At 37.2% G+C, this 9,975-nt stretch overlaps 1 long non-coding RNA gene across 1 annotated transcript; it reads left to right on the forward strand.

The window, feature by feature from the left end:
- The first annotated feature begins 46 nt into the window (after positions 1-46).
- Positions 47-8,713, forward strand: LOC118498465. Its single transcript, XR_004900954.1, has 2 exons — positions 47-160; positions 7,836-8,713. It is a non-coding gene; the product is annotated as an uncharacterized LOC118498465 (long non-coding RNA).
- The last annotated feature ends 1,262 nt before the right edge of the window (positions 8,714-9,975 follow it).

A 9,975-nucleotide genomic window follows, 5' to 3' on the forward strand; every position in this document is an offset into this window, starting at 1 on the left:
CCTGACGTCATTGTATCACAGGAAGCGTGCCTTACGTTTACGAGAGTAGTACCCTTTACTGGCCGGGCTCCGGCAATAACTTCCTTGTGAGGTGGATTCAGGCTTCCCCGGGCGAATAGCATCTTTTATTAATCGTTTTTTTTTTTTTTCTTAGACTAATGTAAGTAATCCTTGACCACATCAAAGATGGCAGCAGTAGCTTTACCATGGTAACAGGGAAGTCATTTGCTAACAATTGTCACTTTGATTTTAATTACGTCCTGTTAGGGGAGGGAAGTGGTTGGCCCCGCCCAGCGGCGTGCAAATTATTATTTCGTGGAAGCTGAGAGTGTACGGAGGTGGGGAAAGAGAGGCGCGGGAGCCTAGAAGAATGAACGAATGAGGAGCACTCAACGTCAGAGCGTTAACACATAGCTGAGGAGATGGGAAGGTAGAAGGAGAACAGACCTATGTCTGCTCTTGTATACCCCTGGGCTCCATGTGCTTGGCGGTGGTGATGGCGCTGGACAGCACAGGGCATTAGAACAGGACATTAGCTATTTTTCCTTTTGTGACTGGCTTATTTCACTTAGCACAATGTCTTCAAGGTTCATCCATGTTATGGCATGTGTCCGAATTTCCTTCCTTTTTAAGGCTGAATACCACATTTTGTTTATTCATCCATTGATGGACAGACACTTGGGTTAGTGCATTTTGGCTGTTGTGAATAACGCTGCTATGAACATGGCTGTAAGAATATCTGAGTCCCTGATTTCAATTCTTTTGGGTAAATCCCGAGAAGTAGAATTGCTAGATTATATGGTAGTTCTGTTTACTTTTTTGAGAAACCACCATACCATTTGCCACAGCTACAGCATCATTTTTCATCCCTATCAGCGATGCTAAGGTTTTTCATTTCTTTTTTTTTAATAGGTTTTTTTTTGTTGTTTTTTTTTGTAAGATTTTATTTATTTATTTCTAGGGAGGGAAGGGGGGAGAGAGGGAGAGAGAGAGAGAGAGAGACAGACAGACAGACAGACAGACATCAATGTGTAGTTGCTGGGGGTTATGGCCTGCAACCCAGGAATGTACCCTGGCTGAGAATCGAACTTGGGACACTTTGGTTCCCAGCCCGCGCTCAATCCACTGAGCTACGCCAGCCAGGGCAGGTTTTTCATTTCACCCTTACCAACAGTTATTATTTGCTGTGTTTTTTTTTAAAAAATAACAGCTACCCTAAGTGGGTGTGAAGTGGTATTTCATTGGGATTTGACTCTAAGTTCCCTACTATATTGGAAGAACTTAACGCTTTCCTCTCCTATGTGTCTCCTTTACTTTCATGTAGAACCCTTCATGTCTGATAATTCTGGTAACCAAATGTGGGTGTTTCCCCCCACAACAAGCATTTCTCTGCAACACCAAATAGGTATCCTATAACTTAACTCAATTTTGATACTGTCAGAACCCATAGGTTAAGGGCTCAGTCCTACAAGACAGCCCCATTCCTCTTCAGATGCCAATTTCAAATCTAGGTTGTCGCCTGTGCTTCTGACCAACTAGCTATGAATCGGTTTCCAATGACCCCCTCCTTGGGTTCAATTAATTTGCTAGAGTGGCTCACAGAATCGAGGAAAATAGTTACTTACATTTACCAGTTCACTAAAGTACAATATGTGATAAAGGATACAGATGAACAGCCAAATGCAGAGATACATAGGGCAAGGTCTAGGAGCATGGTGACTGCAGGTGCTTCTATCCTTGTGGAGTTGCAGACCCTCCTGATAGATGTGTTCACCCACCTGAAAGTTCTCTGAACTCTTTTGGGACATTTATGGAGGTTTTATCATGTAGGCATAATTAATTATTAACTCCATTTCTAGCTCCTCTCTCTCTCTGGAGGACTAGGGTGTTTGGGCTGAAAATTCCAAGCTTCTAATCATGGCTTGGTCATTTTTGTGATTAGCCCCCATCCAGAAGCCCACCCTGAGTTGCCTCATTGGAGCAAAAGATGCCCCTAATGTTCTTATCACTTAAGAACTTAACAAGAGTTTTAGAAGCCCTGTATCAGGGATGGAGTCAAAGATCAAATAGTAGAACAAGAATTGCTCCTACTGATCTTATCACTAAGGAAATTACAAGGGTTTTAGAGCTTAGTGCCAGGAACTGGGGACAGAGACCAAAATACATATTTCTGTTATCTTACCTAATGATTAGTGAGGTTGAACATCTTTTTATGTCTTACTGCCTATTTGTATATCTTCTTTGGAGAAATGTCTGTTTAAGTCATTTTCCCATGTTTAAGTCAGGTTGTTTGTTTTTTGTTGTTGAGTTGTTTTTTTTTTTTTAATAGATTCTGGGTACCAATCCCTTATCAATAACTTGGATATATGTTTTCTATACTGAGACTTGCCTTTTTACTCTGTTGATAGTGTTCTTTGATGAATAAAAGTTTTTAATTTTGTTAGAGTCCAACTTACTTATTTTTTTTAATTTGTTGCATGTACATCTGGTGTTATATCCAGCCAAATCCTGTGGCATGAAACTTTTCTCCTATATTTTCTTCTAAGAGCTTTATAGGTTTAGCTCTTACATGTAGGTCTTTGATTGAGTATAAGCTCATTTTTGTATATGCTTTAAGAAAAGGGTCCAACTTCTTCCCTTTGCATGTGGATATCCAGTTTTCCCAGCACCATTTGGTGAAAAGACTGTCCTTTCTAGCCCTGAGTAATTTTGGCATGCTTGTAAAAAATCATTTGACTATAAGTGTGAGGGTTTATTTCTGGGCTTTCTATTCTGTTCCACTGACCTATATGATCTATACCACACTGTTTTGTTTATCATAGCTTTGTAATAGGTTTGAAATCAGAAAATGTGAGATCACCAGCTTTGTTGTTTTTCAAGATTGTGTAGGTATTCACAATCACTTGATATTTCATATGAATTTTGGGATGGACTTTTATACTTCTGCAAAAATGTCATTAGGATTTTAATAGGGATTGTTTTGAATTTTTAGATCACTTTGGGTGGTGTTGATATAACAATATTGAATCTTCCAACTCATGAACACAGGATATCTTTCCATTTATTTGTGTATTCTTTAGTTTCTTTCAGCAAACTTGTAGTTTTCAATGTGAAACCTTTCACCTCCTCAGTTAAGTTTATTTCTGAATATTTTATTCTTTGTCAGATAGACAGATAAGTAATTGACATATACTAGTTTCAGGTGTGCAAAGTAATGATTGGGTATTTGTATATATTGCAAATGAGCACCACAATGAGTCTAGTATAACATCCATCACCACACATAATTACAGCTTTTTTCTTGTGATGAGAACTTTTAAGATCAACTCCCTTAGCAGTTTTTCAAATATACTATACAGTATTATTAACTATAGTCACCATGCTATGCTTTACATTCCCAAGACTTACTTATTTTATAACTGGGAGTTTGTACCTTTGATCACCTTCACTCATTTTATTCACTCCCCAAACCCTGGCTCTGGCAACCACCAATTTGTTCTCTGTATCTATGAATTCGTTGTTTTGTTTTTTCAGACTCCACATATAAGTGAGATAATAAGGTATTAGTCTTTATCTGACTTATTTTAGTTAGTATAATGTCTCAGGGTCCATCTATGTTGTTATAAGTGGCAAGATTTCATTCTTTTTTTATTTTATGGCTGAATAATTTTCCATTGTATAGGTATACCACATTTTATTTATTCATTCACTCACCCATGGGCACTAAGGTTGTTTCTATATTCTTGGCTATTGTAAATGATGCTGCAGTGAACATAGGGGTACATATTACCTTTTCAAGACAGTGTTTTTGTTTCCTTTGGATAAATACCCAGAAGTGGGATTGCTGGACCATATGGTAGTTTCTATTTTTAGTTTTTTGAGAAATCTCCATCTGTTTTCCATAGAGACTGCACCAGTTTACATTCCCACCAACAGTGAAGAAGTGTTCCCTTTTCTCCTCATCATTCCCAATGTTTGTTATTTCTTGTCTTTTTTATAATAGATAAGAGAGCCATTTAATAGTTGTGAGGTGGTATCTCATTCTGGTTTTGATTTGCATTTCTCGTATGATTAGTAATGTTGAACATCTTTTTGTGTATCTGTTGGCCGTCTGTATGTCTTCTTTGGAAAAATGTGTATTCAGATCCTGTGTTCATATTTTAATCATATTGTTTGTTTTTTTTTAATTATTGAGTTGTATGAGTTCTTTATATGTTTTAGATATTAAACCTGTATCAGATATGCGATTTGTAAATATTTTCTCTGATTTGGTAGATTGCCTTTTCATTTTCTGGATTGTTTCTTTTGCTGTGCAGAAGTTTTTTAGTTTGATGTAGTCCTACTTGTTTACTTTTGCTTTGTTGCCTTTGCTTATACTTTTAGATGCTATTGTAAGTAGAATTGTTTTCTTAATTTCCTTAATAGATTGTTCATTGTTCATGTACAGAAATGCAACTGATTTGTTGCATTTTTGTAGTCTGTAATTTTGCTGAATTCATTTTTTTATCTAATGAGTTTTGGAGGGAATATTAGGGTATTCTAATATGAGATCATATAATCTGCATACAGAGGTAATTTTAACCCTTCCTTTCCAATTTGAATGCCTTTTATTTATTTTTCTTACCTAATTGCTGTGGCTAAACTCTCCTTTGTGATGTCAAATATTGTTTATCAGAAAATGTCTTTAATCCCACCTTCATTTTTGAAGGACTGTTTTGCTAGATAGAGAATGCATGGTTTACATTTTTTCTTTCAGCATTTTAAATATATTATCTCATTCCTTCTCATCTTTGAGGCTTCCACTGAGAAATTTGTTGATAATCTTATTGAGCACCCCTTGTATGTGAAGAGTTGTTTTGTTCTTGCTTCTTTCAAGAGTCTCACTTTGGTTGTTGAGAGTCTGATGATAATGTATCTTGGTGTAGGCCTCTTTGGGTTTATCTTACTTAAAGCATTTAGTGATTATTTCTTCAAATAATCTCTTTGCCCCTTTCTCCTTTCTCTCATAACCTTCTGGGACTCTCATAATGCATATATTGCTTGATGATATCCCATAACTTTCTTAATCTTTGTCCACTTTTTTTCTTCATTCTATTGTGTTTTGTGTTTTGCTTCTTAGACTCCATCACTTCAGATGGAGGTCTTCAACATCACCGATGCTTTCTTCCTGTTTCTGTCTACTGTTGAACCCCGCTAGTGAATATTTCAATTCAGTTATTATATTTTCAACTCCAGAATTTCTGTTTGGTTCCTTTTTATAATTGTTTTCTCTTTGGTGTTATTGTTATTTTTAAAATATATTATTTTCCTCATTCTTTTAGTTCTTTGTGTTTCCCTTTGGCTCTGAGCATATTTAAGACAGTTGTTTAATCTTTGTCTCATAATTCTGATGCCTGTGTTTTCTTCAGGGAGAGATTGTGCCACTTTATTTTCTTCCTTTGAATGTGGCATATTTTCTTGTTTCCTTGTATGCTTTATGATTTTTTTTTTTTTGAAAACTGGGCATTTGAAAAAACAGTTTTGCAGGTAGGCTCTGTGCTGAGGAAGACATTACCTTTGCTAATTGGCAAGGAGAGCTGTGTGCCTTCTGATAAGCCTCATGTGGAGGCTTCAAGTTTTCTTAGAACTTTTCTAGGCATACATTTTGTCTGGGCCTGTTGTATGCTTTTTTTCAATTCCCTTAAATACACATCTGTTTTTTAAGTGTCTTAATTTCCCAACAAGTCTCATCTTTGCTTTTTTTTCTGGGGGCTTTTGATGTGCTGTTGTGTTTTCTAACTCTATGCTCTTGCCCCAGGTGTTGAGAAGCTGTAGTACTTCTACAGCTTTTTTGAGCAATGTCCCCCATTTCCTGCAGCATTTCCTATCCTGAGATCCAAGATATGCTATGACACTTCTGTTTGTCTGAACTGCAAGTTACGTGAATCAGAGACCATTACCTCAGGGAGCCCCCAGGAAGATTAGAACATTACAAAAAAGGTCCACCTTCCTTTCCCCAGTTAGAGGGATGAAATTGGCAGCTGGGCCACTCCTCCCCTTATATGGTGCTATGGGCACAATGGGGGAAGGAGGGATGGAGTACAGGTATGTAAAATGCTATGGTATTTCCTGATATTATTTATGTGGCTTTTTCTTCATTAAGCATTTGCTTGATTGCTGTAGACTGTTTTCCAGAGCTCCTGTAAAGTTAGCCAGTGTGTAGTTGCTTCTTAAAATGTAAATGTGGGTGGGGAAAGGAGAGCCTGAAGCTTCCTAGTCTGCCAAGTTGCAGATGTCATAAAATAGTACTATTCTATTTTATAAACAGGGAGACCAAAGCTTAGAAAGTGACTTGTACAGGATTATACAGTTAATAGGAATCAAAGCTTGGATTTAATTCTGTTTCTTTTTCCAAGTTCTGTGATTATTTAAAATAAACTTTGTATTATAGAATAATTTTAGATTTACTAAAAAGTTCCAAAGATAGTACAGAGAGTTCCCATATCTACCTACCCCTGCCTTGCCCACAGTTATCCCTTTTATCAACATGTTAGATTAGTATGATTCTTTTATCATAATTGATGAACCAATACTGATATATTATTATTAACTAAAGTCCATATTTTATTCAGATGTCCCTAGTTTTGCCCTAGTGTCTTTTTCTGTTCTAGGATCCAGTCCAGGATTACCACATCATATTGTTGTTATGTCTCCTTAGGTTCCAGTTGACCATGACAGTTTCTTAGAATTTCTTTGTTTTGATGTCCTACACAGTATTAAAGAGAACTACTGATATATTTTGTAGACTGTGCCTCCATTGGGGTTTGTCTGATGATTTCTTCATGATTAGACTGGGGTTATGGGTGTTTGGGAAGAAGACCACACAGTGAAAATGTCATTCTCATCATATCATTTCAAGGTCTTGATCTGGTGGCCATGGTAGTTTTGCCAGATTTCTCTTCTGTAAAGTCATATTCCCTCCTATCTACAATCTTATTTTTTTAAGATTGTAAAAACTTAAAAAACCTTACCTTCCTTTAGTGAAGGAAGTCACTAAGTCCAGCCCATATTCAAGAAGGGTTTGCGAAGATACAGCTCCACTTTCTGGAGGGTAAGAATATGTATAAATTATTTAGCATTCTTCTGTAAGGAAGAGATATTTGGTTTCTTAAATTGTTTGAGCTTCACCCTTTGGAAGGTATTTCAGTTTGGTTCCTATGCCCTTTGGCATGCCCCCATTGTTTTATTTTTTTTTTTTGAGCACTTTCTGGTACTACTGGATGTTCATTTTGCATGTTCCCTGCTACATTCATTGCAGAATCAGTCATTTCTCCAAGGAACCCTGATTCCTTTTAGTAAATCAAAATGTTTTCCAGAATATGAAAGATTTAGTAGATTGTAGTAGAGCCAATGAAAACCCATTTGGAGGGGTACGTGTGTGTAGGAAGTGGTTGATGGGAAAAGAAACAGAAAGCTGGAAGGACCATAATCTGATTGTCTTCTGAATGATAGCTTATTATACATTTGGTGGCAATTTAAGAGTGGAAACTGAGTCAGTTACCTAAGGTTCCGATGACAGCTCTGTAACTGTCTAGCTGTATGTTTGTGCACTTCAAATTTCTTATTTATAATATGGGTATGATAACTTTATGAGGTTGTTGGAACAGTGATTAAATGATATAGAACACATCCTTTGCACAGCACCTGCCACATAGTAAGCAGTCATATGTTAGCTATTAGTTTCAGTTATATGCTTGTTTGAATGAGGTAGTATAATGTCGGGAACTGTGAGCCCTTGCTTTTTTTGTCTGATGCTTATATTGTTCCTTCCTTCTTGTTTCATTTCTTTCCCAAAGAATAATTTTCATTTGACTCAGTGCATGTTTTCCTTTGAGGTCATCAGTGAGAAGCAACTGTTATCACTGCCCTGTGCTGGACAAACTCTAGAGGGCTCTAAGGTGACAGTTCTTGGGACCATTGGCTTGAAGTAGCTGCCTGTTCCCAGACTCCTGTTCAGAAGATGAAGCTCCACTTCCTGGAGAAAATTGTGTTGTTTGAATATTATATAGTCATATTAAAGTACACTGAACACCAAATCTCTTTTTGTTTGTTAATTGAACAAAAGTTCTTTATTGCCCTGCCAGTAAATTTAGTGGTGCCTTGTCAGGGGAGCTCTTAAAAGTGATTCCATTGAGAAGAAATTATCTTCTTTTTGATCATGTGGTTCTCCTCCCAAAGACCCCTCCTGTTTCACTGTGGATGAAGTCTAAAATGTCCCTCCTGAATTTCAGCTCCCCTTATTAGATCACCACATTTTTTTATATCTGTGAAGCTTCTCCCATGACACCCATGCCTGACATATTTTTTCTTACCATTTCCTCCACTAGTTTATCATTTAAATAACTTTTGAAATTCCACTTGTAGTAATTTAAGGAGTGCTAACACCTCTCTGTCTACTGTCTCTTGAACACTATCATTCAGTTATCCCCTAGAATGAACTGGCCCTTGACATGTGTGTGGTGTTACTCAAAGTGTTCAATATTTGGTTATGATCTTCTAAATATTTGTATTGATATTGTATTCTCCCTAAAGAATACATGTATATAAGTACCCCAGTCAAGACAGTACTAAGTATCTGCTCATTGATAATGAGGAGGAAGATAAAGACTTTCTAATAGCACTAGAGTGTAGTAATCTACAAATTTTAAAAAAAGAGACTTTTTTGGCTTGTGAAGGTTTTTATTTTGTGTTTGATTAATACATCTGAAAACAATGCATACACAAAAATTTAGACATGAGAAAACATTGGTTCAATGCTAATGTATCTACAATAATTAGGATTTGGGGAAAGTGGACATGATTACCTAAACACTTTTAAAAATTGGAAACTGCAACCAAAATAAGCTGCTAACATCCCTATTAAAACTTGTAAGAAGCCTTGCCTGGTGTACCTCAGTGGGTTGAGTGCGGGCCTGTAAACCAAAAGGTTGCTGGTTCGATTCTCAGGGCACATGCCTGGGTTGTGGGCCAGGTCCCCAGTAGGGGGCATGCTAGAGGCAACCACACATTGATGTTTCTCTCCCTTTCTTTCTCTCCCTTTCCTTCTCTAAAAGTAATTAAAGCATTAAACTTGTAGGAAGTCTTCATGAAATTCTCTTCATGATTTTTATTAAACTAGAGATCCTCAATTAGCTACATTAAGGTTCCTCATGCAAAACTGAAATAAGGGTATTCCCTTGACTGGCTGAATAAGGGGACTTCTTACATCTGAGGTGATCATTTTCCCTGTACTTGCCTTAATCCATTGACTATGATGATAGGAATTAACTCCCAACTCATCGAATGCTAGATGTCTCTCAAAGAGATTGGTATTTCTGAGTCTCAAAGCTTGGAACCTTTATTTATGGTTGGCCACTTGGGGCCCATTATCTCAAACAGTGTCTAATATTTCTGTAGGAATTGACTATTTAACATTGTCATTTCTAGTTCTGCTGGCACAGCCTTTATCCATACCTGTGACAGGAATCCTCATGCTGTAGCTGCTCTGAGACAAAAATCTAGATGCAAATGGAATAGCAGGTGAGTGCCAAATATACTTTGAGGATAACAGGAAGGTGAGTGCAGGGGAAATATGATTTTTGACAATTCAGACTAACTTTCCACACATATTACCCTGCAGTGACTTTCATAAAATATCTGTTTCTCTAAAAACAAAACATGGCCAATGGTATTGCTGGCCTTTATCACCTCAATATACAAAGTACTACTCTCACATTGAATGATATTACTCAGAATTCACATGATACTATGTACAAAGTTACTTGCATGTAACTGGGTTGGAGAGGGGACTAGGTAAGCAGCCAAGAGATGTGGACACCGGCAAGCAGTGTCCACTGCATTGTGGATGAGCCACGAGACAAATTCACACAGATTACTGAGTCCTGTGGAAGAAAAGGGATGGCATTACCACTCTCTCAAGGGGAGAGTGCCTCAGAG

This window comes from Phyllostomus discolor, chromosome X (genome assembly GCF_004126475.2).
Source record: "Phyllostomus discolor isolate MPI-MPIP mPhyDis1 chromosome X, mPhyDis1.pri.v3, whole genome shotgun sequence".
Lineage (NCBI taxonomy): Eukaryota > Metazoa > Chordata > Mammalia > Chiroptera > Phyllostomidae > Phyllostomus > Phyllostomus discolor.